Source organism: Rhinoraja longicauda, chromosome 40 (genome assembly GCF_053455715.1).
Source record: "Rhinoraja longicauda isolate Sanriku21f chromosome 40, sRhiLon1.1, whole genome shotgun sequence".
Classification (NCBI taxonomy): Eukaryota; Metazoa; Chordata; class Chondrichthyes; order Rajiformes; family Arhynchobatidae; genus Rhinoraja; species Rhinoraja longicauda.
The window spans coordinates 1,447,107-1,471,738 of NC_135992.1; the positions used below are offsets into that span (position 1 = coordinate 1,447,107).

At 52.4% G+C, this 24,632-nt stretch overlaps 1 long non-coding RNA gene and 2 other non-coding genes across 6 annotated transcripts in view; all 3 read right to left on the bottom strand.

Annotated features, from left to right (window-relative positions):
* The window catches only part of LOC144611442 (uncharacterized), a 65,641-nt gene extending 43,750 nt beyond the window's left edge, over positions 1–21,891 (bottom strand). For 2 of the 4 annotated variants that reach the window (XR_013549523.1, XR_013549520.1), the window contains exons 1-3: positions 10,708–10,851; positions 9,545–9,616; positions 6,366–6,557 (exon numbers count right to left, since the gene is read on the bottom strand). This is a non-coding gene — a long non-coding RNA (uncharacterized LOC144611442). Of the gene's footprint in view, positions 1–6,365; positions 6,558–9,544; positions 9,617–10,707; positions 10,852–21,711 lie in introns of those variants that run through there. The other 2 variants (XR_013549521.1, XR_013549522.1) reach the window with 2 other exon arrangements.
* LOC144611628 (U2 spliceosomal RNA) lies at positions 6,687–6,877 on the bottom strand. Its single transcript, XR_013549550.1, has one exon. It is a non-coding gene; the product is annotated as a U2 spliceosomal RNA (small nuclear RNA).
* A 133-nt stretch (positions 21,892–22,024) lies between the features above and the next one.
* Positions 22,025–22,215, bottom strand: LOC144611629 (U2 spliceosomal RNA). Its single transcript, XR_013549551.1, has one exon. It is a non-coding gene; the product is annotated as a U2 spliceosomal RNA (small nuclear RNA).
* Positions 22,216–24,632: the final 2,417 nt, after the last annotated feature.

Here is a 24,632-nt window from a genome sequence, read left to right on the forward strand (position 1 = left end):
CGGTCAGTGGTTGAAGGCAGTGCTGAACAGGTGAGACTTCAGTGATGTTTTGAATGTGGTGAGTGAGGAGGAGTCTCTGACGGTTTGGGGTAGTGAGTTCCATAGGGTGGGAGCAGCGATGGAGAAAGCCCTGTCCCCCCAGGATCTGAGTTTGGTCCGGATGGGGGGGGGACAGGAGATTGGCAGCAACAGAGCGGAGGGTGCAGGTGGGAGTGTGCCTGTGGAGGAGGTCAGTCAGGTAGGATGGGGCCAGGTTATGGAGGGCTTTGTAGGTCATGAGGAGGATTTTGTTCTGGATTCTCTGGGGGATGGGGAGCCAGTGGAGTTTGTAAAGGACGGGGGTGATATGGTCACGGATCGGGGAGTGGGTGAGCAGACGGGCAGCGGAGTTTTGAATGTATTGAAGTTTACTGATGATTTTTGAGGGTGAGCCATAGAGGAGGCTGTTGCAGTAGTCCAGACGGGAGGTGATGAAGGCGTGGATGAGGGTTTCTGCAGCTGTGGAGGAGAGGGATGGACGGAGACGGGCAAAGTTTTTGAGGTGGAAGAAGGCTGTCTTTGTGATGTGTTTGATGTGTTTGTCGAAGGAGAGGGTTTGATCAAAGATGATTCCAAGATTCCGGATGTGAGGGGAGGTGGATACTGGGAGACCATCAATATTGAGGATGAAGTTTTGGGTGGATTTGGTGAGCGTTTTTGGACCAATGATGATGATTTCAGATTTGTTGCACACAAAATTGCACACAATATTCCAGGTGCCGTCTCACCAGGGCCCTGTACAACTGCAGTAGGACCTCCTTGCTCCCAAACTCAAATCCTCTCGCAATGAAAGCCAACTTGGCGATATTGCATCTATTAGCTTTCTTCAGTGCCTGCTGTACCTGCATGCTTACCTTCAGTGACTGATGTACAAGCACACCCAGGTCCGTTGCACCTCCCCTTCTCTGAAACTGACACCATTCAGATAACAATCTGCCTTCCTGTTCTTGCCACCAAAGTGGATAACCTCACATTTATCCACATTATATTGCATCTGCCCATTCGCCCAACCTATCCAAATCACCCTGCAGCCTCACAGCATCCTCCTTGCAGCTCACCCACAAACTCGGACATGTTGCATTTAATTCCCTCGTCTAAATGGTTAATATATATATCAAATAACTGGGGTGCCAGCACTGAGCCTTGTGGCGCCCCACTAGTCACTGCCTGCCATTCTGAGGAGGACCCGTTAATTCCTACTCTTTGCTTCCTGTCTGCCAACCAGTTCTTTATCCGTGTCAACACCCTACTATAGCGAGTCCGAAACTTGTTGGTTGTAAGAGGAGTTTATTGCAGGCGCAATATTCGAATACAGAGTTAAACAACAAGGTAAGGGACAACCAATACAAACTTACTGTCTTCCTTGAAGACTTCGCCGAACTGACTAAATCGGGCGCCAAACGCGCACATGACATCGCTGGCCAATCAGCGATGTCGCTCTCTGGACCAATCCCTATGGTCGCGTTCCCACGTGACCTCGCTGGCCAATCCGAGGGTTCGACGACCTGGACCATTCTCTATGGTCGCTACATGCCCCCCCCCAGAACCCGAGGTGCGGAACCTAGCAGGGAGCCGGATTTCGCGACCATAACGAGTACGGAGAGGGACAGCCTGAACCACAGGAGCCGGAGGTTCCGGACTTGGCGGAACAGCCGGAACGAGAGGTTCTGGAGGAACTACTGGAACGGGGGGTCCTGGAGGGACTGCCGGAACGGGGGGTCCTGGAGGAACTGTCGGAACGGGGGGTCCCGCACTGAGCGGAACTAACGGAGGTCGGCCTCTCCTAGGGGTTTGACCGACCAGGACTGGTTGATCCGGGTCCAAATGGGCAGGTTTGAGCCGGGACACCGAGACGAGCTCACTCTTGCCGCACATGTCTAAGGTGAAGGTAGCCGTTCCCTTACGTAAAACCCGGAACGGCCCTTGATAGACCCTCTGCAACGGGGCGCGATGGGCATCTTTACGCAGAAAAACAAAATCACAGTCCTTCAGGGAAGACGGTTCGTGTACCATGGGACACCCATGACGTGAAGTCGGAACTGGAGCCAGGGAGCCCACCCGTTCCCGGAGAGATGCTAACACTGATGGGACTGTAGGCAGCAGGTCTGAAGGGTCCGGAAACAGATCTCCGGGTACTCGAAGTGTCGAGCCATATACTAGCTCTGCGGACGACGCACCGAGATCTGGCTTAGGAGCAGTCCGGATGCCCAAAAGAACCCAAGGGAGTTGGTCTACCCAGTCCGGGCCTTCAAGCCTTGCACTGAGGGACGCCTTAAGTTGGCGGTGGAACCTTTCTACGAGTCCATTTGCCTGGGGGTGATATGCAGTCGTGGGTTGTAACTTGGACCCGTACAGTTCTGCCAGCGCGGCCCAGAGGGACGAAGTGAACTGTGGCCCTCTGTCAGTGGTAATAACTGCCGGGACCCCGAAACGAGCTACCCAATGAAGGGCCAAAGTCCTAGCACAAGACGCTGATGAAATATCAAACAATGGGAAAGCCTCTGGCCACCGGGTGAACCGATCCACCACCGTGAGGAGGTGGGTGTAGCCCCGGGAGGAAGGCAAAGGCCCGACCAAATCCACGTGGATGTGGAAAAAACGAACAGCCGGGACCTCGAAATCCTGTACGGGCGGCTGGACGTGGCGCTGGACTTTAGCGGTCTGACAGGGCACGCAGGAACGTGCCCACCCCGCTACCTGTTTCCGCAGGCCATGCCAGACAAACCTCGCTGCTACCAAGGCAGAGGTGGAGCGGATGGACGGGTGCGCCAGCCCATGAATGGCATCGAAAACCCGGCGCTGAAGGGAGGGCGGTACTACCGGCCTGGGACGGGGAAGAGAAACATCGCACCAGACTTTCGTGCCCTCCGACCCACAAGCTACCTGGGCCAACTTCAATCCCGAAGTGGTGGACCGGTAAGCCGAAACGGTATCCGCTAGGAGCTGTGCCTCCGCAAGCTCCTGGGGATCCACTTCGCAGTCCACCGCCGAAATGGGGGAAAAGCAGGTCTAGACAGGGCGTCAGCAACGGCATTAAGCTTACCCGCGACATGACGGACATCGGTGGTAAATTCGGAGATAGCAGTCAGGTGCCGCTGCTGGCGGGCCGACCATGGGTCAGACAATTTCAAAAAAGCAAATGTTAATGGCTTGTGGTCCGTAAATGCCACAAATGGGCGGCCCTCGAGGAAGTACCTGAAGTGATGAACAGCTAAATAGAGAGCCAGAAGCTCTCGGTCAAATGCGCTATACTTCAGCTCGGCCGAATTTAGTTGCCGGCTAAAAAACGCTAAAGGCTGCCAACGGCCACCGACCTGCTGCTCCAGAACTCCGCCCACCGCCACGTCAGAGGCGTCAACCGTCAGGGCCATGGGGGCGGAGGGGCTCGGATGGACCAACATGGTGGCGTCTGCCAAGGCTGCCTTAGCTGCTGTAAAAGCCGACTCTGCGGTCGGGGACCACAACAACTCTACCGGATTCCCTGCAAGGCATTGGAAAAGCGGGCGCATGACTCGCGCCGCTGCCGGAACGAACCTATGGTAGAAATTAACCATGCCTACGAACTCCTGCAGCCCTTTTACTGGTGTGGGCCTGGGAAATGCCCGGATAGCCTCCACCTTCTCGGGCAAAGGGGAGGCGCCGGCAGGGGTAATTCTGTGCCCTAGAAAACCAAGAGCAGGAAGGCCGAATTGACATTTGGAGGGTTGGATAATGAGCCCGTGGTCTTGGAGCCGTTGGAACACGGTCCGCAAATGGGCTTGGTGTTCCTGCACTGAGGGGCTGGCGACCAGGATGTCGTCTAAATAAATAAACAAAAAGGGTAAACCCCGGCCCACGCGGTCCATCAGTCGCTGGAAAGCCTGTGCCGCGTTCTTTAAACCGAAAGGCATACGCAACCATTCAAACAACCCGAACGGAGTAATAGTTGCAGTTTTCTGTATGTCCTCCGGTCGCACCGGAATCTGATGGTATCCTCGCACCAAATCGATTTTGGAAAACACCACCGCTCCTTCCAGGACAGATGAAAAATCCTGTAGGTGCGGTATGGGGTAGCGATCAGCCGTGGTGACAGCATTGAGACGCCGATAATCGCCACATGGTCTCCACCCCCCAGATGCCTTGGAGACCATGTGTAACGGCGAGGCCCACGGGCTGTCAGACTGACGGACAATTCCCATTTCTTCCATCTTCCTGAACTCCGCCCTTGCCACCACCAGTTTGTCTGGCGGTAGTCTCCTGGCCCGAGCGAAAACGGGAGGGCCTTCGGTGCGGATGTGATGGACCACACCGTGCTTAGCCGAAGGTGTGTCAAAACGTTGGACGAGCAGCTCTGGAAACTCTGCCAGAATCGCAGCATACGAGTCGGGGGCCGCGACGACGGCCTGGACAGTAGGGCTGGGCGAGGAGGCGATTGTCGGAGCGACGTGCTCATCTTCGGCAGAGGGTCGGAGGTCGTTACCGCGGACATCAGGAACCAGTGAAAAAGCCCAGAGAAAATCTGCGCCCAGGATCGCTTGTTTGACGTCGGCTATGATGAATGGCCATTCGTACGTGCGGAGGCCTAACACAAGGGACATCTTCCGTGTACCGAAAGTGCGAATTGGGCTGCCATTAACCGCGATGAGGGTGGGACCTGTCTTACCCGATCTGGTTTCGAGGTCGGTCGGCGGCACTATGCTGACGATGGCTCCCGTGTCTACCAAAAATTCTGTGTCCGTGAATCGATCATGGACATAGAGGCGCCGGTTCTGGCCAATCGTAACTGCCCCTATGTACGATCGGCCGAGGCATTTCCCGCGAAGGTACAAGGCAAACGACAGTTGCGGGATCCGTTACCCCATCGTAGGTGATAATAGCACCAGCCACGCTTGTGCGGATCTTTTTGGCGGGCTTTCGGAGAATTGGCGGGAGACGTGGCGCCATCTTGCCGTCGCTGTGGCGTGGTCACTGATGTCGAGACTTTGTTGATCGAACCACTTGCCTTGTTTTTTGCCGCTATGAGCGCGTCCGCTTTCGCTGCATATGCTTCGGGGTCCTTAAAAGAACAATCCGTGAGCAGCAGTCGGACATCATCGGGAAGTTTCTCGCGGAATGCCTGTTCGAACATAGGGCAATCCGTATGCTCACCGGCTAGCATCATCATTTCGGCCATGAGGACTGAAGGCAGTTGGTCTCCAAGATCCGGTAGGTGCAGAAGTTTTGCCGCACCGCCATGCTTATTAAACCCGAAGGTTCGCAGTAATACTTTCTTCATGGCCTCGTACTTGTTTTCCGCAGGTGGATTCACGATGAACCGCATCACGCGCTTGGTTGTGTCCGGCGATAGAGCGCTGACGAGGTAGAAGTACTTCGTGGATTCGTCCGACACCTTCTTTATATGAAATTGAGCCTCGGCGTGGATAAACCAAGCTTGCGGTGCGTGCGTCCAAAACAACGGTAGATGAACGCCTGCCGCGCTCGACTCCAGTGTGCCCTGCTCGGTCATCGTCAACGAGACGTCGGGTTCCTGCTCATTGGATGATCGTCCAGATCTCGTCGGGGTCACCAATATAGCGAGTCCGATACTTGTTGGTTGTAAGAGGAGTTTATTGCAGCCGCAATATTCGAATACAGAGTTAAACAACAAGGTAAGGGACAACCAATACAAACTTACTGTCTTCCTTGAAGACTTCGCCGAACTGACTAAATCGGGCGCCAAACGCGCACATGACATCGCTGTCGCTCTCTGGACCAATCCCTATGGTCGCGTTCCCACGTGACCTCGCTGGCCAATCCGAGGGTTCGACGACCTGGACCATTCTCTATGGTCGCTACACTACCCCCAATACCACGTGCTCGAATTTTGCACACTAATCTCTTGTGTGGGATTTTTGAAAGTCCAAATACACCGCAACCACTGGCTCTTCCTCATCCAATCAATTGCTGAAGACTTGCAGACGCGCGAGAGGTAACACAAAACTCTGCTCATGCTCACCTGGCCTTGCCTTTCCCCTCCACCAGCCACCCAGCCAGCCGCCTCTCCTCCTCAGCCGTAAACCTGGCTGGTGACAAGTCCACAAACCCCCCATCCCCGACCCATCCAGGCACACTAGCCGCGGCGGAAGCCCGCCCACCCTCCAGAGCCAGTCATCCCACCCCTGCAGACACCTTACACACAGCTGACAGACAGCGCAGTGCGTCGGCCGGCCGCCCTCCCGTCCCCGTTCCCAGAACGTGCTTTTGTCAGGGGGGGCGGGTCGGCCACATTGACCAAGCCACCAGGCCGCTCACTCGTGTGAAGGCGCTAAATTCACCTCTGCCCCCGTCAGAGAGTCAACCAGTCCTACCTTAGCGGTGTGGTGCTCGCTGTGGTTCACGTGCAGCTCACCCTCTTCTCTTGAGAACGACGTCACCCCGATGGTGGTGACTTAATTTGCAGAGCCAGCAATTTGCTGAAGATTTGTTGGGGAGCTTTTTCTCCTTGGCGGAAGTTTCAGTGCATTTGGGTGGAAATGCGAGCAGCACCTTTAAAGTATACACTGTAAATAAAGGAAGGCGCACACACAGAGTGAGAGAGGCCAGCAGGCAGACAGACAGACAGACAGACAGCAAGCAAGCGTGAGGAGGCATTTTTGTCTTTTCTTTTCAACTTTGAATATCTCCCAAAAGGGAAGTGCACCGTTCCCAGAGACACTGCAATACCAGGTCGATGCGTGGAGTGGACGGAGCAAGCCCCTATTCCATCTCCCTGTTCCAAAAATCAATTTAATATATGGTCCCTAGATAAGGGACGTATCAGATATTAAACTGATAAGAACAGATACTACACTTGATCTTAGCCAAAAGGCCGAGAAGCGATACCCGCAACTGCGCGCACCCCTTCACATCCCGCCCGCACCCCCGCTTCACAGCCAGAATGAGGACTTGCAAAGGCCTCCCTCGCCGCCGTCTGGTGGCGTTTCTCCCCCCGGCCCGCACGCTCTGCCTCCACCCCCCCTCCCCCCCACTTTCCCTCAAACTTTGCCCTGAACATGTGAAACTCTTGTAATCCCTCCAATCAGACGGGAGAGGCCGGTGCTTGCCTGCGGCCACGTCACGGGCACAGGCACAAGGCCGGCTGCCGCGGAAGGAAGGGAGGGAGGGAGGGAGGGAGGCGGGCTGCACCGACCACTTATTTGCCCACTCGGCAGCGAGCGTGCGAGCGACGACGTTTCTTGCGGCCGTGTTTCTCCAGCGACGGGGGGTTAGGGGCCACCTGGCGCGTACCCGTGGGAGCAGGCCACTCGGCCCCTCGAGGGCCGTTCAGCGACACGCGACCATAACAAACTAAGCTGAAGAAAAAGGGTGACCAAAAGTCTCCCGTTGTTTATTAGCGGCCAGATGTCTGGGGACCCGCGGGGCCGTTGAACGGGGGCGATCGTTTCCTCTGGACACAAGGAACTACAGATGCTGCTGGTCGTACACAAAACACACACAAAGCGCTGCAGTGACTCAGCGGGGCTCGGCCAGCGCCTCTGGACAAGGTGGATGTTTCGACCGAGTTGGAAGCCAAAAGGGCCCTGAAATAAAGAGGCGAGGGGGCGCCGCGGGTTAGCGGTGAAATGTGAGGCCGCAGGAAGGAATATAGGTGGAAGTGGTCAGGTAGGGGGTTGGACGAAGGGGCGGGAGATAGTGAGCAAAAGATAGTGGTGCACATCCAGGTGGGACACAGTGATAGGAGCAGAATTAGGCCATTCGGCCCATCAAGTCTACTCCGCCATTCCATTGTGGCTAATCTGTCCCGTACTAATCGAGAATCAATCTATCTATCTCTGCCTTAAAAATATTCATTGATTTCTGCGGCAAAGAATTCCAGATTCACCGCCCGATGTCTGAAGAAATTCCTCCTCATCTCCTTCCTTTGATTCTGAGGTATGGCCTCACGTCCGAGGCTCTCCCACGAGTGGAAACGTCCGCTCCACATCCACTCTATCCAAACCTTTCACTATTCGCTAAGTTGCAATGAGGTCCCCCCTCGTCCTTCTGAACTCCAGAGGGTACAGGCCCAGTGCCCACAAACACCCATCATTGGTTAAGCTACTAATTCCTAGGATCATTCCTGTAAACCTCCTCTGGACCCTCTGCAGAGCCAGCACATCCTTTGTCAGATATGGTGGCTAAAATTGCTCACAATGCTCCGAATGCAGCCTGACCAGCGCCTCACAGAGCCTCAGCGTTACATCTCTGTTTTTGTATTCTAGCCCCCTTGAAATAAATGGTGCTTGCCAATGGGAGGGAAGAGAGAGACGAAGGCGGGCTGTTGAGTTTTGACCTCAAATTGGACAATCCAATGGGTTGTGTTGGGGTGGGTCCCGATCGCATGCATGCGGCGAGCACAAATTGAAGGGTTTCAAAAAAGAGTGAGCCATCTGAGGGGAGGCCCTGTGCAGACAGAGCCTGCCTGCATCTCACAAATACAGGCAAGGCAGCCTCTCCAAGGGAAGCACAGCCACTGAGCCATGGTGATGACACAGGGGGAAAAAAAGGTGTGAACGGCTCCATCTCATCTCCTTCAGCTGCAAATTCTGGCAAACACAACACCCCCCACCGTGGTTTTCAGTAGCATTCCTTGTTTTCTCTCGCTCCTCTCGCTCCCCTCCCTCCCCCGAAACCTAGATGTAGGCCATTCGGCCCATCGAGCCAGCGCCGCCATTCAATATGATCATGGCTGATCATCCAAAATCAGGACCCCGTTCCGGCTTATTCCCCATATCCCTTGTTTCCCTCAGCCCAAAGAGCTAAATCCAACTCTCTCTTGAAAATATCCAGTGAATTGGCCTCCACTGCCTTCTGTGGCAGGGAATTCCACAGATTCACAACTCTCTGCGTATCGTTCAGTTAATTTCCATCAAAATGTTGAGTCCTACAGCTCCAGCTTACAGCTAAACTTTGCCACAGAACTACATTTCTGTTGAACACCGTAGCTGCTCTTGTCCATAGATTATTCCCCTCTCCTTTTCTTTGATTAATTTTCCAAATTCCAATTAGTTCCAGAATAATTCTTGCCGATTTTGTGACTCTAAGAAGGCAAGAGGCATTTCAGAGCAACTTGCAAACTGAACACAGGCCATCCTGTTAAAAGACAACCTTGACAAAGCTTCACCTGGCCTTGTCCTACCATTGCATCAGCCAGCTGCTCTCTCTCCTCCTAGATGTAAAACCTGGCTCAGGATGATTATTGTGATTATTCTTACACATTCAACCCCCCCCCCCCCCCCCCGGTACCTGTGATGCAGTCAGGGACTGGCAATGGCAGAATCACACCCACCCTCCAGATCCAGTCATCCCACCCAACAGACCCCTTCCCAATACACAGCCAACAGCGGAGAGTGCCGCCGGCCCCTCGTCTACGGTCCCAAAACCAAGCATTTTGTTGTTGGGGCAGGGCCAGATTGATGAAGCAATCATGCAGTCGTGACTTCATTCACATTATTCAATAGTGATTTTGAATAATTTGCTGAAGATTTTTTCACCTTTTCTGTCATACCTGGAAACTCAGTTGCATCTTTTGGTCTGAATCCTGGCGGCACCTCCTCTTTTCCATTAAATATATATATTGCTGAAATTAATAAGCAAACCATTTTAACTCACCACTCTGCCAACACACAGTTAAACCAAACATTTAACACTAATTTGTATTGGTCATTCATGGTGACCTGACTCTTTATTCAACACAAATCTAACCATCATTAACTGATTACAAGGTGGAGGAAAGCAAATAATTGCAGTTCCTCGAAGTCTAGCAAACCCGAGCTTTTGGAATGGCTTTTTACTGACAAGTGTCTGAAGAAGGGTCTCGACCCGAAACGTCACCCATTCCTTCTCTCCCGAGATGCTGCCTGACCTGCTGAGTTACTCCAGCATTTTGTCAATAAAGTGATTCCTACTGTTGCTCCCAGGCAATTGGCCAATCCCCGGCCTCTATCCCGCACCATCCCTCCAGCCACAGATTTTAGCTTAGTTCAGTTTAGATTAGGTATCCCAGCACAGAAACAAGCCCTTCGGCCCACCGAGTCTACACCGACCAGCGATCCCACACACTAACACTATTCCACACACTAGGGACAATTTCCAATTTTACCAAAGCCAATTAATCTGCAAACTTGTGTAAGAAGGTTCTGCAGATGCTGGTTTAATCCGAAGATAGAAACAAAAAGCTGGAGTAACTCAGCGGGGCAGGCAGCATCTCTCGAGAGAAGGAATGGGTGATGTTTCGGGTCGAGACCCTTCTTCAGACGTACAAACTTGTACGTCTTTGGAGTGTGTGAGGAAACCGGCACACCCAGAGAAACCTACGCAGGTCACGGGGAGAAGGTACAAACTCCGTATTCCGTACAGACAGCACCCATAGCCAGGATCAACCCTGGGTCTCTGGCGCTATGAGGCAGCAACTCTACCGCTACGCCACCATGTGTGTACAAACAACATAACGAGAAAGCTCAGCTGTGAGCAGAGGAACAGAGGCATTTGTTTCCTGGTCAACTGTAAAAGTCAGAGAAGATCATTTGATTTGATTTAGAGATACAGCGCGGAAACAGGCCCTTCGGCCCACCGAGTCCGTGCCGCCCAGCGATCCCCGTACATTAACACTATCCTACACACACTAGGGACATTTTTTTTTACATTTACCCAGTCCATTAACCTACATACCTGTACGTCTTTGGAGTGTGGGAGGAAACCGAAGATCTCGGAGAAAACCCACGCAGGTCACGGGGAGAACGTGCAAACTCCGTACAGACGGCACCTGTAGTCAGGATCGAACCTGAGTCTCCGGCGCTGCATTCGCTGTAAGGCAGCAACTCTACCGCTGCGCCACCGAAATAAAATGAAATAAAATAAAATGAAAGGTTTGAAAAATGAGTGAAGTATCTGACCCCCTGCGCAGACAGAAAGTCTACGGCTTGTATCTGACAAACGCCTTCTAGAGTGAAGCACAACCACTGAACCATTGTAATCACACAAAACGTGTGAATAGGTGCACTGCAACTCCAACTCCAAATTAACACATCATTGTTCATTTCAGCGTTTCAAGCGAGCAGTTTTTTTCACTCTTTTCAAACATTTTATTTCTGTCAAACGTCTGAGTCTTACACTTCCAGATTACAGCTAAATTCACGCTAAACTTTGCAACTGAACGACATCTCTCGTGGCCACAGGAACTGCATCGGAACACAGATTTCTATCCCTCTTTTACATCAATTAGCTTTCCAAATTCCAATCAGCAACTGAAGAATTGTTGCAGACGTGTTACTCTCTCAGAAAGCTGAAAAGGTGAAAGATTTCTCAGAGCAACTTGTAAACTAACCATCCTGCTTACCCTGTTAAAAGACAATAGACAATAGGTGCAGAAGGAGGCCATTCGGCCCCTCGAGCCAGCACAGCCATTCAATGTGATCATGGCTGATCATTCTCAATCAGTACCCCGTTCCTGCCTTCTCCCCATACCCCCTGACTCCGCTATCCTCAAGAGCTCTATCTAGCTCTCTCTTGAATGCATTCAGAGAATTGGCCTCCACTGCCTTCTGAGGCAGAGAATTCCACAGATTCACAACTCTCTGACTGAAAAAGACTTAGACAACTTTCAGCCCTAGGAATCAGCTGTGTAGGAAGAAACTGCAGTTGCTGGTTTACATCATAGACACAAAAAAATGGAGTAATACAAGATTGAAGAAGGGTCTCGACCTAAAACATCACCTATTCCTTTTCTCCAGTGATGCTGTCTGACCCGCTGAGTTACTCCAGCTTTTTCTATTTATTTCTAGGAATCAGCCCCCTGCTTTGCCACTGGATCGTTGACTTTCTGACCCACAGACCACAATCAGTGAGAATAGGTGCAACCTCCTCCATAATATTACTCAATAACAGTGCCAAGCAACGATGCGTTCTCAGCCCATTACTATACTCCCCATACACTCACGACTGTACGGCCAAATTTGACGCTAACCCCATCCACAAGTTTGCAGATGACACCACTGTACTGGGCAGCACCAGGCAATTGCCCAGCTGCCACTATAACAGGTAACAGTGACCCTGGTAGAAACAAAGAACTGCAGATGCTGGTTTATACCAAAGATAGACACAAAGTACTGGGGCCATTCTTTGGAAAGTGAACCAAAATGTCACACACGTGACCAGACGTCATATCATATCATATATATACAGCCGGAAACAGGCCTTTTCGGCCCTCCAAGTCCGTGCCGCCCAGTGATCCCCGTACATTAACACTATCCTACACCCACTAGGGACAATTTTTACATTTACCCAGCCAATTAACCTACATACCTGTACGTCACATAAAGTAATACACGAAAAGATTCTTGTAAGAGATTAATTTTATTCATTGCTATTTGCGTGTCTGCTAAAGATATGAACATTCTAGCTTTTAAAAATTCAAAGAGTTTGTAAGATAAAACTGAGTTATGAAAAAAATGCCGTGTGAAGTCAGACACATAACCAGTCATATTTGGCCTCAGACCCTAAACAAACATTGTCAGCATGATATATAAAAATTTCACTTGATAAACTTCGACATATATAACTCATATATACAGTACAAAACAATTTACCTGTAATGCTTTCAGAATTAGAAGAGATGTATTCCACAGGTTTATATGTTTGGTCACACACGTGACTAAGAATGGCCCACTGGAGCAAGTCAGAATACTTGCAGGGGTATGACTGTGAGGAGGCAAGAGGCATCTCAGAGCAACCTGTAAACTGAACACTAGCCATCCTGTTAAGGCAACGTTCACAAAACTTTGCTCAACTGGCCTTGTCTTTCCCCTCTGGCAGCCAGCTGCTGCCTCTGCTCCTCAGCCAGAAAGTTATGATAAATCCAAAGGCTGTCTCTTGCACTTTGCACCACCCACCCCCACCCACTGTCTTTTCCCAATACACAGCCGACAGCACAGTGGGACTGCCCCGCATCTCTAATCACAAAACAATTAGAAACATAGAAAATAGGTGCAGGAGTAGGCCATTCGGCCCTTGGAGCCAGCACCGCCATTTAATATGATCATGGCTGATCACTGCCTCCTAATCCCATTTTCCTGCCTTCTCCCCATGAACTATGACACCCATTCTAATCAAGAATTTGTCTATCTCTGCCTGGATCTTCTAGTTGCTCACAATTTCAACTGCCCTTCACATTCCCATCATAACCTTTCTGTCCTCAGCCTCCTCCAATGCCAGAGTGAGGCCACACATAAACTGGAGAAACAGCATTTCATCTACCACTTGGGTAGTTTACAACCTAATGATATGAACATTAAATCACTGACCTCTCTCCTGCTTCTCTCCTTCCTCCCGATCACCATCAATCTGAAGAAGGGTATTGACCCAAAATATCACCTACCCATGTTCTCCAGAGATTCTGCCTGAGCCATTGAGTTACTCCAGCACTACAAGTCTTTTTTTGTAAACCAGCATCTGCAGTTTTCAAAACCAGCAGTTGGCTTCAAACTCTTTAAAAAAATCCATATAGAAGGTAGAAAGACCTTCTGTTTAGAACATCTTAGTGAACCTTACCACAGCACAAAAGTTACACAAATTAGGCCCAAACGTGGAACTGAGCATCTCAGAATGATAAACACGTCTCGACCTGGAACATCACGCATTCCTTCTCTCCAGAGATGCTGTCTATCCCACTGATTTAACATGTTTGCATGAACGGCCCTCAGAAGCTTGCGACTCAGGATGGTTTTCTCTCGCTCCCCTCCCTCCCGAACATTAGATGCAGGAGTCGGCCATACTAATCGAGAATCAATCTATCTATCTCTGCCTTAAAAATATTCATTGATTTCTGCGGCAAAGAATTCCACAGATTCACCGCCCGATGTCTGAAGAAATTCCTCCTCATCTCCTTCCTTTGATTCTGAGTTATGGCCTCTCGTCCGAGGCTCTCCCACGAGTGGAAACGTCCGCTCCACATCCACTCTATCCAAGCCTTTCACTATTCGCTAAGTTGCAATGAGGTCCCCCCTCGTCCTTCTGAACTCCAGAGGGTACAGGCCCAGTGCCCACAAACACCCATCATTGGTTAAGCTACTAATTACTAGGATCATTCTTGTAAACCTCCTCTGGACCCTCTGCAGAGCCAGCACATCCTTTGTCAGATATGGTGCCTAAAATTGCTCACAATGCTCCGAATGCAGCCTGACCAGCGCCTCACAGAGCCTCAGCGTTACATCTCTGTTTTTGTATTCTAGCCCCCTTGAAATAAATGGTGCTTGCCAATGGGAGGGAAGAGAGAGACGAAGGCGGGCTGTTGAGTTTTGACCTCAAATTGGACAATCCAATGGGTTGTGTTGGGGTGGGTCCCGATCGCATGCATGTGGCGAGCACAAATTGAAGGGTTTCAAAAAAGAGTGAGCCCTCTGAGGGGAGGCCCTGTGCAGACAGAGCCTGCCTGCATCTCACAAATACAGGCAAGGCAGGCTCCAAGGGAAGCACAGCCACTGAGCCATGGTGATGACAAAGGGAAAAAAAAAGGTGTGAACGGCTCCATCTCATCTCCTTCAGCTGCAAATTCTGGCAAACACAACACCCCCCACCGTGGTTTTCAGTAGCATTCCTTGCGACTCGGGACGGTTTTCTCTCGCTCCCCTCCCTCCCCCGAAACCTAGATGTAGGCCATTCGGCCCATCGAGCCAGCGCCGCCATTCAATATGATCATGGCTGATCATCCAAAATCAGGACCCCGTTCCGGCTTATTCCCCATATCCCTTGTTTCCCTCAGCCCAAAGAGCTAAATCCAACTCTCCCTTGAAAACATCCAGTGAATTGGCCTCCACTGCCTTCTGTGGCAGGGAATTCCACAGATTCACAACTCTCTGGGTGAAAAAGATTTTCCTCATCTCAGTGCTAAATGGCCTACCCCTTATTCTTAAACTGTGACCCCTAGTTCTGGACTCCCCCAACATGGGGAATGCTGTTCCTGCATCTAGCCTGTCCAATCCCTTAAGAATTTTATATGTTTCTAGAAGATCCCCTCTCATCCATCTAAATTCCAGCGAATACAAGCCCAGTCCACCCATTCTTTCATCATATGTCAGTCCCGCCACCCTGGCAATTAACCTGGTGAACCTACGCTGCACTCCCTCAATAGCAAGAATGGCCTTCCTCAAATTAGGAGACCAAAATTAATAATAATAATAATAATAATGCATTACATTTATATAGCGCTTTTCAAACACTCAAATACGCTTTACAGTGATTACTAGAATATAGAGAAGTGAATAAATAGATAAATAAGTAAACGAACAGAAAAAGGAGACAGAAGGTGAGGTGACGGTCAGTGGTTGAAGGCAGTGCTGAACAGGTGAGACTTCAGTGATGTTTTGAATGTGGTGAGTGAGGAGGAGTCTCTGACGGTTTGGGGTAGTGAGTTCCATAGGGTGGGAGCAGCGATGGAGAAAGCCCTGTCCCCCCAGGATCTGAGTTTGGTCCGGATGGGGGGGGACAGGAGATTGGCAGCAACAGAGCGGAGGGTGCAGGTGGGAGTGTGCCTGTGGAGGAGGTCAGTCAGGTAGGATGGGGCCAGGTTATGGAGGGCTTTGTAGGTCATGAGGAGGATTTTGTTCTGGATTCTCTGGGGGATGGGGAGCCAGTGGAGTTTGTAAAGGACGGGGGTGATATGGTCACGGATCGGGGAGTGGGTGAGCAGACGGGCAGCGGAGTTTTGAATGTATTGAAGTTTACTGATGATTTTTGAGGGTGAGCCATAGAGGAGGCTGTTGCAGTAGTCCAGACGGGAGGTGATGAAGGCGTGGATGAGGGTTTCTGCAGCTGTGGAGGAGAGGGATGGACGGAGACGGGCAAAGTTTTTGAGGTGGAAGAAGGCTGTCTTTGTGATGTGTTTGATGTGTTTGTCGAAGGAGAGGGTTTGATCAAAGATGATTCCAAGATTCCGGATGTGAGGGGAGGTGGATACTGGGAGACCATCAATATTGAGGATGAAGTTTTGGGTGGATTTGGTGAGCGTTTTTGGACCAATGATGATGATTTCAGATTTGTTGCACACAAAATTGCACACAATATTCCAGGTGCCGTCTCACCAGGGCCCTGTACAACTGCAGTAGGACCTCCTTGCTCCCAAACTCAAATCCTCTCGCAATGAAAGCCAACTTGGCGATATTGCATCTATTAGCTTTCTTCAGTGCCTGCTGTACCTGCATGCTTACCTTCAGTGACTGATGTACAAGCACACCCAGGTCCGTTGCACCTCCCCTTCTCTGAAACTGACACCATTCAGATAACAATCTGCCTTCCTGTTCTTGCCACCAAAGTGGATAACCTCACATTTATCCACATTATATTGCATCTGCCCATTCGCCCAACCTATCCAAATCACCCTGCAGCCTCACAGCATCCTCCTTGCAGCTCACCCACAAACTCGGACATGTTGCATTTAATTCCCTCGTCTAAATGGTTAATATATATATCAAATAACTGGGGTGCCAGCACTGAGCCTTGTGGCGCCCCACTAGTCACTGCCTGCCATTCTGAGGAGGACCCGTTAATTCCTACTCTTTGCTTCCTGTCTGCCAACCAGTTCTTTATCCGTGTCAACACCCTACTATAGCGAGTCCGAAACTTGTTGGTTGTAAGAGGAGTTTATTGCAGGCGCAATATTCGAATACAGAGTTAAACAACAAGGTAAGGGACAACCAATACAAACTTACTGTCTTCCTTGAAGACTTCGCCGAACTGACTAAATCGGGCGCCAAACGCGCACATGACATCGCTGGCCAATCAGCGATGTCGCTCTCTGGACCAATCCCTATGGTCGCGTTCCCACGTGACCTCGCTGGCCAATCCGAGGGTTCGACGACCTGGACCATTCTCTATGGTCGCTACATGCCCCCCCCCCAGAACCCGAGGTGCGGAACCTAGCAGGGAGCCGGATTTCGCGACCATAACGAGTACGGAGAGGGACAGCCTGAACCACAGGAGCCGGAGGTTCCGGACTTGGCGGAACAGCCGGAACGAGAGGTTCTGGAGGAACTACCGGAACGGGGGGTCCTGGAGGGACTGCCGGAACGGGGGGTCCTGGAGGAACTGTCGGAACGGGGGGTCCCGCACTGAGCGGAACTAACGGAGGTCGGCCTCTCCTAGGGGTTTGACCGACCAGGACTGGTTGATCCGGGTCCAAATGGGCAGGTTTGAGCCGGGACACCGAGACGAGCTCACTCTTGCCGCACATGTCTAAGGTGAAGGTAGCCGTTCCCTTCCGTAAAACCCGGAACGGCCCTTGATAGACCCTCTGCAACGGGGCGCGATGGGCATCTTTACGCAGAAAAACAAAATCACAGTCCTTCAGGGAAGACGGTTCGTGTACCATGGGACACCCATGACGTGAAGTCGGAACTGGAGCCAGGGAGCCCACCCGTTCCCGGAGAGATGCTAACACTGATGGGACTGTAGGCAGCAGGTCTGAAGGGTCCGGAAACAGATCTCCGGGTACTCGAAGTGTCGAGCCATATACTAGCTCTGCGGACGACGCACCGAGATCTGGCTTAGGAGCAGTCCGGATGCCCAAAAGAACCCAAGGGAGTTGGTCTACCCAGTCCGGGCCTTCAAGCCTTGCACTGAGGGACGCCTTAAGTTGGCGGTGGAACCTTTCTACGAGTCCATTTGCCTGGGGGTGATATGCAGTCGTGGGTTGTAACTTGGACCCGTACAGTTCTGCCAGCGCGGCCCAGAGGGACGAAGTGAACTGTGGCCCTCTGTCAGTGGTAATAACTGCCGGGACCCCGAAACGAGCTACCCAATGAAGGGCCAAAGTCCTAGCACAAGACGCTGATGAAATATCAAACAATGGGAAAGCCTCTGGCCACCGGGTGAACCGATCCACCACCGTGAGGAGGTGGGTGTAGCCCCGGGAGGAAGGCAAAGGCCCGACCAAATCCACGTGGATGTGGAAAAAACGAACAGCCGGGACCTCGAAATCCTGTACGGGCGGCTGGACGTGGCGCTGGACTTTAGCGGTCTGACAGGGCACGCAGGAACGTGCCCACCCCGCTACCTGTTTCCGCAGGCCATGCCAGACAAACCTCGCTGCTACCAAGGCAGAGGTGGAGCGGATGGACGGGTGCGCCAGCCCATGAATGGCATCGAAAACCCGGCGCTGAAGGGAGGGCGGTACTACCGGCCTGGGACGGGGAAGAGAAACATCGCACCAGACTTTCGTGCCCTCCGACCCACAAGCTACCTGGGCCAACTTCAATCCCGAAGTGGTGGACCGGTAAGCCGAAACGGTATCCGCTAGGAGCTGTGCCTCCGCAAGCTCCTGGGGATCCACTTCGCAGTCCACCGCCGAAATGGGGGAAAAGCAGGTCTAGACAGGGCGTCAGCAACGGCATTAAGCTTACCCGCGACATGACGGACATCGGTGGTAAATTCGGAGATAGCAGTCAGGTGCCGCTGCTGGCGGGCCGACCATGGGTCAGACAATTTCAAAAAAGCAAATGTTAATGGCTTGTGGTCCGTAAATGCCACAAATGGGCGGCCCTCGAGGAAGTACCTGAAGTGATGAACAGCTAAATAGAGAGCCAGAAGCTCTCGGTCAAATGCGCTATACTTCAGCTCGGCCGAATTTAGTTGCCGGCTAAAAAACGCTAAAGGCTGCCAACGGCCACCGACCTGCTGCTCCAGAACCCCGCCCACCGCCACGTCAGAGGCGTCAACCGTCAGGGCCATGGGGGCGGAGGGGCTCGGATGGACCAACATGGTGGCGTCTGCCAAGGCTGCCTTAGCTGCTGTAAAAGCCGACTCTGCGGTCGGGGACCACAACAACTCTACCGGATTCCCTGCAAGGCATTGGAAAAGCGGGCGCATGACTCGCGCCGCTGCCGGAACGAACCTATGGTAGAAATTAACCATGCCTACGAACTCCTGCAGCCCTTTTACTGGTGTGGGCCTGGGAAATGCCCGGATAGCCTCCACCTTCTCGGGCAAAGGGGAGGCGCCGGCAGGGGTAATTCTGTGCCCTAGAAAACCAAGAGCAGGAAGGCCGAATTGACATTTGGAGGGTTGGATAATGAGCCCGTGGTTTTGGAGCCGTTGGAACACGGTCCGCAAATGGGCTTGGTGTTCCTGCACTGAGGGGCTGGCGACCAGGATGTCGTCTAAATAAATAAACAAAAAGGGTAAACCCCGGCCCACGCGGTCCATCAGTCGCTGGAAAGCCTGTGCCGCGTTCTTTAAACCGAAAGGCATACGCAACCATTCAAACAACCCGAACGGAGTAATAGTTGCAGTTTTCTGTATGTCCTCCGGTCGCACCGGAATCTGATGGTATCCTCGCACCAAATCGATTTTGGAAAACACCACCGCTCCTTCCAGGACAGATGAAAAATCCTGTAGGTGCGGTATGGGGTAGCGATCAGCCGTGGTGACAGCATTGAGACGCCGATAATCGCCACATGGTCTCCACCCCCCAGATGCCTTGGAGACCATGTGTAACGGCGAGGCCCACGGGCTGTCAGACTGACGGACAATTCCCATTTCTTCCATCTTCCTGAACTCCGCCCTTGCCACCACCAGTTTGTCTGGCGGTAGTCTCCTGGCCCGAGCGAAAACGGGAGGGCCTTCGGTGCGGATGTGATGGACCACACCGTGCTTAGCCGAAGGTGTGTCAAAACGTTGGACGAGCAGCTCTGGAAACTCTGCCAGAATCGCAGCATACGAGTCGGGGGCCGCGACGACGGCCTGGACAGTAGGGCTGGGCGAGGAGGCGATTGTCGGAGCGACGTGCTCATCTTCGGCAGAGGGTCGGAGGTCGTTACCGCGGACATCAGGAACCAGTGAAAAAGCCCAGAGAAAATCTGCGCCCAGGATCGCTTGTTTGACGTCGGCTATGATGAATGGCCATTCGTACGTGCGGAGGCCTAACACAAGGGACATCTTCCGTGTACCGAAAGTGCGAATTGGGCTGCCATTAACCGCGATGAGGGTGGGACCTGTCTTACCCGATCTGGTTTCGAGGTCGGTCGGCGGCACTATGCTGACGATGGCTCCCGTGTCTACCAAAAATTCTGTGTCCGTGAATCGATCATGGACATAGAGGCGCCGGTTCTGGCCAATCGTAACTGCCCCTATGTACGATCGGCCGAGGCATTTCCCGCGAAGGTACAAGGCAAACGACAGTTGCGGGATCCGTTACCCCATCGTAGGTGATAATAGCACCAGCCACGCTTGTGCGGATCTTTTTGGCGGGCTTTCGGAGAATTGGCGGGAGACGTGGCGCCATCTTGCCGTCGCTGTGGCGTGGTCACTGATGTCGAGACTTTGTTGATCGAACCACTTGCCTTGTTTTTTGCCGCTATGAGCGCGTCCGCTTTCGCTGCATATGCTTCGGGGTCCTTAAAAGAACAATCCGTGAGCAGCAGTCGGACATCATCGGGAAGTTTCTCGCGGAATGCCTGTTCGAACATAGGGCAATCCGTATGCTCACCGGCTAGCATCATCATTTCGGCCATGAGGACTGAAGGCAGTTGGTCTCCAAGATCCGGTAGGTGCAGAAGTTTTGCCGCACCGCCATGCTTATTAAACCCGAAGGTTCGCAGTAATACTTTCTTCATGGCCTCGTACTTGTTTTCCGCAGGTGGATTCACGATGAACCGCATCACGCGCTTGGTTGTGTCCGGCGATAGAGCGCTGACGAGGTAGAAGTACTTCGTGGATTCGTCCGACACCTTCTTTATATGAAATTGAGCCTCGGCGTGGATAAACCAAGCTTGCGGTGCGTGCGTCCAAAACAACGGTAGATGAACGCCTGCCGCGCTCGACTCCAGTGTGCCCTGCTCGGTCATCGTCAACGAGACGTCGGGTTCCTGCTCATTGGATGATCGTCCAGATCTCGTCGGGGTCACCAATATAGCGAGTCCGATACTTGTTGGTTGTAAGAGGAGTTTATTGCAGCCGCAATATTCGAATACAGAGTTAAACAACAAGGTAAGGGACAACCAATACAAACTTACTGTCTTCCTTGAAGACTTCGCCGAACTGACTAAATCGGGCGCCAAACGCGCACATGACATCGCTGTCGCTCTCTGGACCAATCCCTATGGTCGCGTTCCCACGTGACCTCGCTGGCCAATCCGAGGGTTCGACGACCTGGACCATTCTCTATGGTCGCTACACTACCCCCAATACCACGTGCTCGAATTTTGCACACTAATCTCTTGTGTGGGATTTTTGAAAGTCCAAATACACCGCAACCACTGGCTCTTCCTCATCCAATCAATTGCTGAAGACTTGCAGACGCGCGAGAGGTAACACAAAACTCTGCTCATGCTCACCTGGCCTTGCCTTTCCCCTCCACCAGCCACCCAGCCAGCCGCCTCTCCTCCTCAGCCGTAAACCTGGCTGGTGACAAGTCCACAAACCCCCCATCCCCGACCCATCCAGGCACACTAGCCGCGGCGGAAGCCCGCCCACCCTCCAGAGCCAGTCATCCCACCCCTGCAGACACCTTACACACAGCTGACAGACAGCGCAGTGCGTCGGCCGGCCGCCCTCCCGTCCCCGTTCCCAGAACGTGCTTTTGTCAGGGGGGGCGGGTCGGCCACATTGACCAAGCCACCAGGCCGCTCACTCGTGTGAAGGCGCTAAATTCACCTCTGCCCCCGTCAGAGAGTCAACCAGTCCTACCTTAGCGGTGTGGTGCTCGCTGTGGTTCACGTGCAGCTCACCCTCTTCTCTTGAGAACGACGTCACCCCGATGGTGGTGACTTAATTTGCAGAGCCGGCAATTTGCTGAAGATTTGTTGGGGAGCTTTTTCTCCTTGGCGGAAGTTTCAGTGCATTTGGGTGGAAATGCGAGCAGCACCTTTAAAGTATACACTGTAAATAAAGGAAGGCGCACACACAGAGTGAGAGAGGCCAGCAGGCAGACAGACAGACAGCAAGCAAGCGTGAGGAGGCATTTTTGTCTTTTCTTTTCAACTTTGAATATCTCCCAAAAGGGAAGTGCACCGTTCCCAGAGACACTGCAATACCAGGTCGATGCGTGGAGTGGACGGAGCAAGCCCCTATTCCATCTCCCTGTTCCAAAAATCAATTTAATATATGGTCCCTAGATAAGGGACGTATCAGATATTAAACTGATAAGAACAGATACTACACTTGATCTTAGCCAAAAGGCCGAGAAGCGATACCCGCAACTGCGCGCACCCCTTCACATCCCGCCCGCACCCCCGCTTCACAGCCAGAATGAGGACTTGCAAAGGCCTCCCTCGCCGCCGTCTGGTGGCGTTTCTCCCCCCGGCCCGCACGCTCTGCCTCCACCCCCCCTCCGCCCCACTTTCCCTCAAACTTTGCCCTGAACATGTGAAACTCTTGTAATCCCTCCAATCAGACGGGAGAGGCCGGTGCTTGCCTGCGGCCACGTCACGGGCACAGGCACAAGGCCGGCTGCCGAGGAAGGAAGGAAGGAAGGAAGGGAGGGAGGGAGGCGGGCTGCACCGACCACTTATTTGCCCACTCGGCAGCGAGCGAGCGAGCGACGACGTTTCTTGCGGCCGTGTTTCTCCAGCGACGGGGGGTTAGGGGCCACCTGGCGCGTACCCGTGGGAGCAGGCCACTCGGCCCCTCGAGGGCCATTCAGCGACACGTGACCATAACAAACTAAGCTGAAGAAAAAGGGTGACCAAAAGTCTCCCGTTGTTTATTAGCGGCCAGATGTCTGGGGACCCGCGGGGCCGTTGAACGGGGGCGATCGTTTCCTCTGGACACAAGGAACTACAGATGCTGCTGGTCGTACACAAAACACACACAAAGCGCTGCAGTGACTCAGCGGGGCTCGGCCAGCGCCTCTGGACAAGGTGGATGTTTCGACCGAGTTGGAAGCCAAAAGGGCCCTGAAATAAAGAGGCGAGGGGGCGCCGCGGGTTAGCGGTGAAATGTGAGGCCGCAGGAAGGAATATAGGTGGAAGTGGTCGGGTAGGGGGTTGGACGAAGGGGCGGGAGATAGTGAGCAAAAGATAGTGGTGCACATCCAGGTGGGACACAGTGATAGGAGCAGAATTAGGCCATTCGGCCCATCAAGTCTACTCCGCCATTCCATTGTGGCTGATCTGTCCCGTACTAATCGAGAATCAATCTATCTATCTCTGCCTTAAAAATATTCATTGATTTCTGCGGCAAAGAATTCCACAGATTCACCGCCCGATGTCTGAAGAAATTCCTCCTCATCTCCTTCCTTTGATTCTGAGTTATGGCCTCTCGTCCGAGGCTCTCCCACGAGTGGAAACGTCCGCTCCACATCGACTCTATCCAAGCCTTTCACTATTCGCTAAGTTGCAATGAGGTCCCCCCTCGTCCTTCTGAACTCCAGAGGGTACAGGCCCAGTGCCCACAAACACCCATCATTGGTTAAGCTACTAATTCCTAGGATCATTCTTGTAAACCTCCTCTGGACCCTCTGCAGAGCCAGCACATCCTTTGTCAGATATGGTGCCTAAAATTGCTCACAATGCTCCGAAGGGCGGCACGGTAGCGCAGCGGTAGAGTTGCTGCTTTACAGCGAATGCAGCGCCGGACACAGGTTCGATCCTGACTACGGATGCTGCACTGTAAGGAGTTTGTACGTTCTCCCCGTGACCTGCGTGGGTTTACTCCGAGATCTTCGGTTTCCTCCCACACTCCAAAGACGTACGGGTATGTAGGTTAATTGGCTGGGTAAATGTAAAAATTGTCCGTAGTGGGTGTAGGATAGTGTTAATGTACGGGGATCACTGGGCGGCACGGACTTGGAGGGCCGAAAAGGCCTGTTTCTGGCTGTATGTATATGATATGATATGATATGATATGAATGCAGCCTGACCAGCGCCTCACAGAGCCTCAGCGTTACATCTCTGTTTTTGTATTCTAGCCCCCTTGAAATAAATGGTGCTTGCCAATGGGAGGGAAGAGAGAGACGAAGGCGGGCTGTTGAGTTTTGACCTCAAATTGGACAATCCAATGGGTTGTGTTGGGGTGGGTCCTGATCGCATGCATGTGGCGAGCACAAATTGAAGGGTTTCAAAAAAGAGTGAGCCCTCTGAGGGGAGACCCTGTGCAGACAGAGCCTGCCTGCATCTCACAAATACAGGCAAGGCAGCCTCTCCAAGGGAAGCACAGCCACTGAGCCATGGTGATGACACAGGGGGAAAAAAGGTGTGAACGGCTCCATCTCATCTCATCTTCAGCTGCAAATTCTGGCAAACACAACACCCCCCACCGTGGTTTTCAGTAGCATTCCTTGCGACTCGGGACGGTTTTCTCTCGCTCCTCTCGCTCCCCTCCCTCCCCCGAAACCTAGATGTCGGCCATTCGGCCCATCGAGCCAGCGCCGCCATTCAATATGATCATGGCTGATCATCCAAAATCAGGACCCCGTTCCGGCTTATTCCCCATATCCCTTGTTTCCCTCAGCCCAAAGAGCTAAATCCAACTCTCCCTTGAAAACATCCAATGAATTGGCCTCCACTGCCTTCTGTGGCAGGGAATTCCACAGATTCACAACTCTCTGGGTGAAAAAGATTTTCCTCATCTCAGTGCTAAATGGCCTACCCCTTATTCTTAAACTGTGA